Source organism: Python bivittatus, unplaced genomic scaffold (assembly GCF_059951505.1).
Source record: "Python bivittatus isolate LINGU-HERP-01145 unplaced genomic scaffold, Pbiv_v1 ctg000480_np1212, whole genome shotgun sequence".
NCBI classification, from domain to species: Eukaryota; Metazoa; Chordata; class Lepidosauria; order Squamata; family Pythonidae; genus Python; species Python bivittatus.
The window spans coordinates 5424341-5437102 of NW_028277075.1; positions in this window are offsets into that span (position 1 = coordinate 5424341).

The window sequence follows — 12762 nt, forward strand, 5'->3', positions numbered from 1 at the left end:
ACAACTCCCCAATAAGTAATAGGGATGAAAAACAAAGATAAATAACAATTAATAAACTTGTGTGCCGCTTGACTCTCAAAGATTCTGGGCGGCTCACAACAAACAAAGAAATTACAATAAAATCAGTGAAACATAAAAGATAAAGATGGCAAGTGCAATGAAGTGAGACTCTCCCTCACCAAAGGCCAGTGTGAAAGATATAAAATAAATTTTAAAACAGCATCATAGTAGTAATCACATGAAATCAGGAATCATGATAAAGAGCCATAAAAAAATAATTCATCATTCTGAGGGTTAGTCATAACAACCTATTCCCCTCCTCTCCATGGCTTGGTGAAGCAACCAAGTTTTATGAATATAAGGTAACCTAGAAATATTTAAATAAACAAAATAAATCCATTAGTCCCAATGGAAACCACTTTCTATCTGCTATTTCCCATGGAGAGAAACACACATACATGCAATATTTGTAATATTAAAGCAACTTCGCAAGAGATGTTCATTGGCAACTAGTCAGATCTCTGTGTGAAGTCCTTGCATTGCATGCAGAAAGTTTTAGGCTCAATTCTCAGTAACAGGTGATGGGAAAGATCTCTGCCTTGGGCATTAGAAAGCTGTGGCCTGCCAGAGGAGGCAGTACTGTGTAAGAAGGGTAATATTGTCAATGCCCATTCTTGATAGCCACTTAGAACATGCAAAGGGTTGATCTCTGGCCAAATTAGATTCACTGGAAACCCCCAACTATTATTAAACCCTTTTAGAGCAGTAGAACTACTAGGAACTCCTGGAATTATAACTTCTTTGTCACCTCAACTTAAGCTGACTTGGGGAAAAATAGATCAGGACTTTAGTGTATGGAAAGTCTATCAGTGAGAAGTTTATAAAAAACAGAATTGGAATGCAAGGAGTAGTGAGAAGCACATTTCCAGAATGTCAATAACAGAATGTTACTATTACCACTGTGTATGGTGTGTTTGTGAGTGAGAGAGAGAGAAAGAACAATGAGAAACTCCATAATGTATATTATTTCAAGAAGCTAACTTTAGCAGAAGATGGGGAATAGCTATTCTAGAAAACTGGTCAGCTCTTTCATCTCTTCATTATCATTCAAGCCTGATGTTCTGTTATTCCATTTCAGTGTTCTACAATGTTTTTACAAGCACAGTGTGAGGAAGAAAGATTAGATAAAAGCACACACAGATCACAGCTTCTCTTGTTACCACATTTTAGGGCTAAAATGCCTGTTTTTCCTCCTTTGGGAAAGAGTTTAAGTGCTTTTTGCACACAGCTTTCTAACCTCTCTGTGGCCACCTTCACTTCCAGCCAAGACTACTGAGAGTTGGGAAAATTGCAAGTAACAACAGTCTCAAAGATATCAGGTAGGATCTCTTTATCTGCCTCTTTTAATGTCAAGAAAATAGTAAAATAGAAAGTAATAGACCAGAACAGGAATTGTTACACATATTATTTCTTGCACAGGGAGGTGTGCATGTGTCACATTAAATAATGGAATGAAGGGAAGTATAGCACACATAAAATATTTATGTACTGCTTTTCAATCAAATGAGAAATAAGTCAGCATCTGGGCTTTGCCAGGAGTATGCTGGTACAAAGTGAAAAAATAAATGCTTTAAGCTAAGAAATCTAGCCCAGGCAACCAATAAAGTAAAACAATACTGTAAAGCGAGGGAGATGCATGTTTATAAAAGAGGAAAAGAAAACATACAAGCACACTACACTCATTTACAGATGCCTGGCAGGGATAGAGAATGACATAAGTTAGAGTCCTTATCATTTGCCACATGAGGAGTACATGGAGCTTTACATAAATTGGTAGGTGATACTTTGAACAACTATATTCTGGGGAGAGCTTGAGGGCTAGTAAGTTATAGAGGGCTGTGCAACAGCAGAAATGATTGATTCAGAGAAATCAAAGAAGGGAAAGGAAAGGAAAGGAAAATTATCGTAACTTTTTTTTCAGAACAAGGGGAACACAAAGGAAGATAGTTTCAGCTTGATCATATGTATCTTGAAACTCACAGCAGGCCCAAAGTACTCCATGGGCTCCCAGCTTTTCCTTACAACTCCAAAATGGATTGAATATTTCAAGCTGCTTAAACATTCTTGAACATCAAGTTATTAGGAAATACCCCCAACTCAGTGACATTCTTGGTATATAGAGTTGGGAGAAGAAGTGCAAAGAAATGTCTAATCATTACCTGGGAATCCTTTAGGCAAAACAATTTGGTTGCAGAAGGAAAGAGAGAGATAATTTTTAAAATATAGAATTTTAAATTAATGAGGATTAAAAGATTTCATTACACCAAAGGACATAATAAACAGAGAAAGCAAATGAGGTTTGGGGAAAAACTGGAAGGATTCAGTCTTTATCCAGCCATACTACATATTGGCTCCTGTTCCTACTGCACAATAAGAGATACTCCAAATGTTTCAGTGATACCTCTTACTGTGTAACAGGAAGCGCCAGGCTCCAGCCAGATGGGGCACTTTCCCAAGAGTGGTGAATCCCAGGCAAAATGGAATGCTATTCACAGGTTTTCCATGCAGAACACTCATGCTGACAACACTCTCTACTAAATGAGAGGATGTCACAAAGACATCTGTTCCAGCACAGAACATTTCCTGTGAGCACTGCTTGAGATGGTGCTCATTTGTCTGAGTCTGCCAAGGACAGCAGATACTCCCTTGCCAATCCACAAGATGCACGGGCAATGATTTCCATGAGAATATTGAAAGATCCATCTAACACAGCTTGCATGGAACAGAATCAGTTCTTTGAGCATTGAACTGAGCCATCTTTGAAGTAGTACATATGACACTCAACACATTTTTTTGGCAAGTGATTGTTGACTACATTTGATAAAGCAGAACTTTGAAAAGTGATCTCGTCACCACTTAGACATTCCAGGGATATGAAGCTGCAAAATGCTCTCCTAGAAGCATCCACGGTCTCAGACACACATACGTGTTGACATTCTTGAGAAGGACACTTGAAAAAACAAGCATCAGCTCTACTGTACTTTGAATTGTCACCAGATGTTTAGCTTCAATAAAATGATAAATTGTGACCTAGAACATGTGTAAAAACTGAAACAGTGTTTTCATTTAGTTAAGAAAACCACTTTAAAAACATACATTTTGATACTGAACAGCACAGAGGAGGAAATATTTCAGAAATAGCTTTTATATTTCACTGTGTCAAATTTTAAATTCTAAGTTCCTAAAAGGCAAGGATCTGCCTTCTTGTTTTCTGTAATGCAGGGGCTGGATTCAGTTTCCAACTTGATCTGGAGGACTTCAGGAGGCAAGGCTTTTAGGATGGGAAGCCTCTCCCCTTCACAAAATCCCCTCTCTTGGACTTCATCCAGTACAAAACAGGGAGACATCACTCACCACTTTTCCCTTTGCAGAGAATTTCATTTCAGGCTGGTCAAAGAAGAGACTTGTTATTCCCCATGTTGACCTCCATAGACAAAAAGCAGTCAGTGCAGGCTGGAGAAAATCTAGATAGTTCTCACAGTTGCCAAGCACAGAGTGCCTACAGCAATTTCACATCTTCACACTTTGGGGAATCAGCTCTTGCAGTCACTCAACCTGAAGTACTTTCACTTTCCCATTGAGGAAATATAGGTCTGCCAAAACCTTAAGGAGAAGAGTCTTACTTAAACCTGTCAGGTAGGCCAGATAAGGCCTACGGACTGGAGTTTCCTGGCTTGAGTGCCACAATACATATTGATGACAGAGTTATCATAATCGGCGGCAGCACCTACCAACTTTGGCCAATCTTGCAAAAGCGAAGTAGAGATTTTAATATTTGGATGGAGACCACCAGGAAATTTCAGAGCTCTAGAATATAAAAGAATAAATGAATGAAACACACACACACACACACACACACACACACACACCATCTCAGAGCTATTGAATGAACACACATACACCCCTCAAAAAGGTAATTGTGAACCGCCTCCATATTGTTGTCAAGAAAATGACCTGGGGATTTCTATGACATCGCCAAGCTTTGATCTCAACTAAATGAAGCAGTGCAACTCACCATCGTGGAGAAAACTGTGACCAAAGGACCTGTCTGTCTTCTCAATCTGCTCTCCTGGGGTTGAGTGATGATGGACAACTTCAAAGCCCTTCTCTCTTTTCTTATAGTTTATCCATAAACATGCCTGGATAATGCTTCCAATATGAGGCACTTCCAAATACAAGACTGCCCCCTATCAACACTTGTGGGGTGGGGGAAGACTGTTTACTGTGAAGTAGGACACAAGGCCATCCTGGAATTCCTTTGTGCAGCCTGACCAAAAAAAAAAGCTGAGCGTTTAGTGTTACCTCAGCACAAAATAGGCTAAGGATGTAATTGTTTAGCAGGGAGAAAATCCAGTTCACTTATCGGTAAACATACTTTGGATTATTGTATTCCCACTGGGGTGGAGGAGGTTGGGCCTATTGTTTTTAAGAACAGTCAAATCTGAGAGGAAAAAAGGATGCAAGTAACTAGAGTTTCCTGGCCATGAGGCTGGTTTCCTCAACCATTGTTTGTAATCAGGCAGGAAACCTCTTGGCACAAGTTCTGCAGAAGCCCACCAGGTAATTGTGTCAGCTTTATCACTTCCTGAGCACGTGTGTGTAGGATGTAGCTATACAAACAATCACATTTTTCAGCTAAGCTCTTTCAGAGCAGAAGATGAGAGTTTAACATTTTGAGGACTGCTTCAATATAATCAACTGGTTGGAAATCAGCCAGAAGGCTAATGGGTAACAAAATGGACAGACTGGAGAGGCTGTTTGTTTAGTTTGTAAGTGAAAAGAAAGAAAGCAGGAAAATGTATGCCAGCCAGCATTTCCAACATACAATCTCATTAATAAACACTGAACATTCTGACAGAACCTGCAAAGACTGGGGTTATTTTCCCTTTAAAAAAATAGTTCATGCTTTTTTTAAAAAAAATCTTTTTGCAAACAACACAAGTGATGTGGATGTGGATTTAAGCCATCTCCATTGTGCAAATTAAATATCTATACCTAATTTCCAATACCCTGCAATGCTGAATTAGGATGCAGATATGGGAAGGTGTATTAAATGTAGTCATGTACAATTGTAAGGGCATTGGCCCTGTGTTACTGAAGGCATGAATTGGTGATCTGCAGCCCTTAGACTAATTTTATGTGGCTCTTGGACTAATTTCAAAAGCACTTTGTAAGCAATCAATTCAGATCTCTGTCAGAAGCAATCTATCCTTTTGCCTGAGGAAGAAGAGAGAAAACAACACAAGGGAGAGAGAGGAGGAAAAAAAGGCTGGAAAATGGGAAAGGAGAACAGAGGAAAAGAGAATAGCAGCTTTTTGTTGTTCTGGCCTAGACACTGCTTGAGTCAGCTCTTGATGGTATGCAATGCAACCCCCAACAGATTACTTCTGTAGGAATGCATACAGCCTTCAACATTTTAAAAATAAAATCAAACAAAGACCACATCTGCCTTATCGGAGTGAACTATGGTTTATCCAGTGTTTATCTAATGATCTGGTGTAATTTTGTGTGTCGTGACACGGTAAGCCAAACTTCCAAGCTTATAAAGATGGTGGCCAAATTTGGAGTAGCATCTAATATGAAAAAGTAAAGGAGAAAAGAAAAAAACATCGTGGGTGATAGAATGATTAAATCCATTTGGTGGTAGAATTCTTAATGATTGCTATTTTATTTCTCAGCAACAGTACTGATATATAAAACATTATGCAATTTAGGTACCACAGGAAGAATGACTGCTTCCTATTGTAATAACCTATATTTTATACTATGATCTTCAAAGAAGGACCTCTGTGTGCCAGTCCTAACATTTAGAGGTTAAGCTCATGAGCACAAAAAATGAATAAACTGACAACATAGCCACGACATTCATTTATCAGATTCAGTAGTGAATCAATATGAATATTTTTTTCAGACATCAAATTGCTCTCATTGTCTATTCTTTAACATGATCTAAACTTTTATTTCTGTTTTAACCATATCTTTACTAATTTATGTTTTATTTTTATCTTTATTATTTACTATTTTGTTTACTGACATTTACTAATTTATTTAGTATTTATTTCTAACCATTTACTATTTATTTCTGTTCTACCCATTTATGGATATTTTCCCCTCTCCCAATCTTTTTTAGAAAGGTTTTTTTTTTTTTTTGTCTTTGCAATTGTTTGAAAATGGAATGCCAAAGTTGGAAACAGAAAGGAAGAAATTGTAGGTGGACTGTATGGCCTAGGAAAGTGAAATGATGTACAAGAATGACTTATCAATTTCTCCAGTCCAATTATTTCTTCATCATTAACACAGTCCTCAAACAACCAAAAAAGTGCCTATATACATGGATATCACCAGAAGGAGGTACATAGAAAGTAAATAATCTATATTATCAGTAGAAGGATGTGGAGGAGCTCAATTATAACAGCAAAGACATGGCCAGAGATAAACTGTGGAACAGTTTATGAACCGGTCTCACACAAGTTCCAAGTTAAGCTAAAGTAGATGAAGAAAGCCAAACCATTTCTATGATATGATCTTGAGCATATACCCAAAATTTTCAAGGAGAACATCAGGAATCATTTTAAAGTCATGAACCTCATTGATTGGGAACCAGAGAAAATGTGGAGCAAGGTTAAAGAAGTTGTTAAAAAAAGATGAAGAAACAGAAAGCAAACTGGATGTCAAAACATACCATGAAGTTGCCAAAAACAGAAGAGAAGCCAAAGCCAAGAAACACAAAGATCTCAGAAAGAAACTTAATAAAGAACATTACAAGAGACAAGAAGCAGTATTTCAACAGCATCTATAAAGAGACTGAAGATGAAAACAGACATGGAAAAACAAGGAAAATTTCCAAAAGAACCTTCAACTCACAAGGGGGTTCCAGCCTTGAAGTGGTATGCTAAAGGATACCAATGAACAAATAGCAACTGATTCAAAGGAAATAAAAACAAGATGGAAGGAATATATTGAAATTCTGTACAGTAGAGATGTCAACATCCAAGGTATCTTAGAAGATATTCCCCAGTTATAAGAACTTCTAGTACTAGAAGATGAAATTAGATCAACACTCCAGCTATTACCAAGTTGGAAGGCTACAAGAATTGATGATCTACAGAAATATGGCAGGCAACAGAAGAAGAATCAGTAAAGGTTCTAACCAAGCTATGCCAGCAAATCAGGAAAATGACATGGTAGTCAACAGATTGGAAGAGATCAGTCTACGTACCTATACCAAAGAAAGGACACTTAACAGAATGTGCCAACTATCATACAATATCCTTACTTTCACATGGTAGCAAAATAATGCTTAGAAGCATCCAATATAGATTAGAACCCTGCAGGAAAGGGAGATGCCAGATGTTCAAGCTGGCATCAGAAAAGGCTGAGGAACATGAGGCATTATCACCAATTCATGATGGATAAATGAGAAGGTCCAGAATACCAAAAAGAAGTCACTATATTCTTCATTGCTCATAAAAAAGACCTTTGTGTCAGTCATGCCAAGCTGTGGAATGTGTTTAGAAAAATAGGAATCCCAGAAGATCTCATGATCCTCATGTGAAACCTATATACATGTTAGGAATCATCATCATCATCATCATCATCATCATCATCAATTATTATTATTATTATTATTATTATTATTATTATTATTATTTTATCCTGCATTTTTATCTCTATCTCAAGATGTTGAACATACCTAATACTCCTGCCTCCTGTTTTCCCCACAACCACCACCCTGTGAGGTGGGTTGGGCTGAAAGAAAGTGACTGACCCAAAGTCACCCAGCTGGCTTTCACGTCTAAGGGAGACCTAGAACTCACACTTCTAGGACTAAGATTAAATATAAAGAAGACCAAGCTAACAACAATGGGTTATTAGAACTGACAATGAAAATACTGAAGTGCTGGATAGCTTCTACATTTTAGGATCAACTATCAACAGTAAAGGAACCAGCACCCAAGAAATAGGCTGCAGATTAGCACTTGGTAGAATAGCAATGAAGGCCTTGGGAAAAAATATTCAGATGCTGGGATATGTCTATACCCACAGAGATCAGAATCACGCAAGCTCTACTTTATGGAAATGAAAGTTGGACTTTGAAGAAGCAGAATAGAAAGTATTGATGCTTTGAACATTGCTCTGGAGTATCATGGATAACCAAGAAAACAAAAAAATGGATCATAGAATAAATCAAACCAGAATTCTCCCTTGAGGCACAAATGACCAGGCTCAATTATCATACTTTGGACGTAATGTGTGAAATCCTAGCTCTCTGGGGAAGTCTATAATGCTTGGAAAGATGGAAGGAAAATGAAGAGCAGCAGCCAGATGGATGGACTCAATTATAGCAACAATGGGTACTTCATTGGAAAACCTGAAAAACCAGGTTGGGGACAGATTCTTGTGGTTGCTAAAAGTTAACACCAACCTGACGACACATCTTCATCATGATCATGGCATACAGATTAAGGAAGGAAATAATTTAGCAGATTACTTTATTGTGGGCTAAACTAGACCTAATATAGCCTATGTTGCCCTTTCTTTGTAACAAGTCTCCACCATACGAAAACTGTTCTGAACAGGACTGTGGCAGGTGAACTTTAAGGCTTTGTTCCCAGTCATTGAAACTATCATTTTGATTTGCTATTCACAGTGAAAAGTGTGTGTGTGTGTGTGTGTGTGTGTGTGTCTGTAGGCCCTAATCCACTGGTCAGCTATTTGTTTTTCTTAAAAAAGGAAAAGAAAAAGAATTTAAAGTCTAAAAAATGAATAATGTCATATCTAGTTTGGCCCCGGTATTATCATAAACAGAAAACCATCCTTTTGCTTCTCTGAACCTGTCCACGAAGGACTTAACTTTCCTTCTGATCAATTCCTTAATGCAACTCAATTATCAAAACCACATTTTCCACTGGGGGACCTGCCCTATTTGGCCACATGGTGTTTTTATTCCTTTGAGAGCAAAAGATGGAATGCTGCTTATAATTGGGATCCATTACTTTAGTCTACCCAGAGAACCTCAGGCACATGTAATGTTATCCTCCTTGAAATGGGCACAAATGTTATCAAAATAAACCTGTCAAACAGTCCACTCTTTCTCCCACTCCCCTCTGCTGCCATTCCCAACAATTAGTCCAACTGAAAGAGTAGACTGGCTCAGACTGGAGAAGGAGGAGGGGTGACAGGAAGAGGGGAGAAGCCCTCAATTAAGCAGAACAAGATTGAGATGGAATTTTATATTTAGATGGCATTTTAAGTTCTGTGTTGTTATTGAATCCTGCATTCAATTACACTTCAGCTGTGCTGTTAATGATCTCCTATACAAATATACTGTATCATACCAAGGGACAAGTGTAAGGTAATTGTCAAGAGGTCATTCTGTTTGCAAAAACAGATAAGATGCAGTGTTGGCTCAGGCATTCTGGTTGACTTGACTTAAAAAGCAGTGTTAGGTTAACCCTTTTCTCTGCACTGGATACATCTGTTACAATGCAACGTATTCTGCAGTTATATATGTAAATACACAGCAGCTTTCCCTGACATGGTGCCCTCAAAGTACAGTCCCAGAAATTCATGCCAGCATGCTCAACAGCTAAGCCAGCTGGGAATTCTGGGAGATGAAGTCCCAACCCAACTGGAGGTCCTGGGATACAGAAGAGAGTTAAAATGGTATATGAGTTTTAAATATCACACCCCCTGGAATGTTTCTTTGTTTAGCCCCAGATGACAATACATATTAATGGATTATTCTAATGGAAGGTAAAGATATTAGTGCTCACGGTTAATGGTTATATTTTAGAGCAGCGTTTCTCAACCTCAGCAACTTTCAGATGTGTGGACCTCAACTCCAATTCTAGGAGTTGAAGTCCACACATCTGAAAGTTGCTGAGGTTAAGAAACACTCTAGAGGGACTATGAACTTTATTGTTCTTAAAGTTATAAAGGGTGTGACCCTGGTAGATGATCATTCTGTTCTTTATGTATGGACTGTAAATGCCCCTGATTATGTTTTTAATGTTTTGTGGGGGTGGGGTTGTTTACTATTCTGGTTTTTAATTTTGTGAGCTGTCCAAAGTCACTGTTAGCCCTGCAAGGTAGTCCAGACAAGAAGCACAACCCAAAGTATTGCCTCTCTTTATTGCAAGCTTATATTAACAGAATCTTGCAAGACTGAAAGTATGTCTCCCCTCCTTTTCTTTTACTCTCCAGAAAACCAGGAGGATCCCTTCTGAAATGTTTCTCATGCCCTCCTTCCTTCTGTGGGCTGAGATACCTTTTATATGTCGGTCATCCAGTCTGCAGCTCTCCCATCTCCCAAGGTCATTCCCACAAACCATTATAGTCACATATGTGAAATGGGCAGCTATATAAACTGAATGAATGATTATATTCATTCAAGTTAATGTGTGAATAGGAAGAATGGGGCTATTCTCCATTGTTCATTTAAGTAGGCCATTCATGTGAGGGTTTTTGCAAAGGATTGTCAGGTGTACTGGGTGCCACTTCATAGAGACTCAGGTTATTTCACAAAAGGCAGCATTCCTTATGTGGGCATACTATATGGAACATGGTTTCTGTCATCATCCTCAGGTGCATTACCCAGTGCCCAATACCCTAATTCTCTCCACATGTTTTTAGGCAAAATCCAGCAAACACTCCCCCCCCCACCCCCACAACATATGGATATGAAAATCCCATATAAAATGCAAAAGATTTTGCCCTAACTTTAACATCTGTCTGTATATGGAAGTGACATAACTTGAGTGATGTTTTGATGGTGGCCATATAATGAATGCTTTATAATAAGCCTAGCTTTCTGCAACACGATTCCAGAAACTGTTCTTTAAGTTCGAGGGAAAGATATAGGTAACAGGTTCAGTCATACCATTGAGAAGACATTTGCACAGGTGGCAGGTAATAGAAGGTGGCACATACACATCCTGTCCCGGTACCTTATAAGGTACTGTATTGTTTTCAGCTGTAGTGAAGGATGTATCTCATAGCCTGGATGGAAGAAAATTTCAGAAGCTAATCTGGTTAGCTTTTGTTCATAGAATAAGAGGGGTTGAACTTCACTCAGGCATCCAAATCACCCAGGCAAGTTCCAATATATTTTATTTATTAATTAATCATAAATACATAGCTGCCCATCTCACAGAAAAGTGACTCTAGACGGTACACAATAAAATCATAAAATCAAAATATTAAAACAATTAAGACATCAACATTAATAAGATAGTTGAAAAAATTACATTTATTTATTAAATGGTATATGGGCTGTTATGTAAAAACACATTGTCAGCCACAGGCTTGGGGGCCTCCCCAGACTTTGTACTCTTTACATCTAGTGTCTGGGTATAAAGAACAGCAAAAAGGGATTTCTTGAGGAAGGGTTTTATGAGAGAGCAAGATGTAGAAAACCGTTATTATCCAACATTATTCAAGGTCACTGGTAATATATGATGCCAGCTATCCCAATAGGGACAAACTGGGTCTACAGATATCTGACCATTAATTGACCATATTTTCTTCAATCAATGTTCACAAAAATTAGTATAGACAAAATCAAATGTAAACTTTCCAATCCAGTTTAATTTTAAACATCTTGATAATAATGCCAGTCTTAATGGTGCCATAAATATAACCCACTCATAGATTTTTTTTTCTAACATTGAGTTCAAAGGACTGTAGGGAGGGGAAACCACATCCATTTCCAAAGAGACCAATAGCATATCTACTATTGTGCTCTCTCAACTGGGCTGTAGTCTTTTAATATTTTCTTTTTAATATCTTTTATAAGCTGACTTTTTTGGGAGGTACCTTTGAGTCAGTTTTTGACTCCTAGCAACTCCCTGCAGTTTTCTTGGCAAGATTTCAGAAGTGGTTTGCCATTGCCTGCTTCCCAGGGCTGAGAGAAAATGACTGGATTTGTGCTGAAGGCAGAACTCAATCTCATGGTCTCCTGGCTTCCAGCCTGGTACCTTAACCACTACCAAACTGGCTCTTTTATAAGCTGACTACTAATTTGAAAATGTATCTTTTTCCAAACTCAAAATCTTAAAGAGGTTTGGTAAGAAGCTGAAAACCTTCTTCCTTGGACAGAAACCCACTTTTTAAAACAGATTAGTATTTATACCTTTTCATTCAGTTCATTTTTTACCCAGGGCAATCATTATTCAGTGTGAAACAGGTTGGCCTTGCTTCTGTTGAAAGAAACAATACAACGAATCACAAACCGAATGACCAGAATGTGGGGTGGGATGCTTGTGGCTCTCAAAATGATGTATTTGGCACTGCTGTGAATGGACTAATCAAAGTACTACTCAGAAGACTTTCACTGAAAGCAATTGCGCTAAAATGATTTGGCAAACAAAGGATAGAATAAAAAAGCTGAAAATAAGGATATGAGCAAAACATATTACAGAAATTGTATTAATTTAATAAAATATTGATTTTAATTTGCTGAAGAAACTCTCTTTAACTGGCTTCGGTCCTTACAAATTTATAGCAGGAAAGGAAAGGTTTAAAATCGCTATTAAAAATGAACTCAGAATGAAAAAGCCTGGCTGAAGAGAAAGGTTTTTCCTCCATTCCTAAAAAACAAAACAAAACAAAAAATGTGGGGAGGGAGGGAGGGAAGCTAACTTTTAAGGGACTGTGCTCTGAGGCTTGGAAGCAACTTAGGGGAAGGTCCTTTGGTGTGTG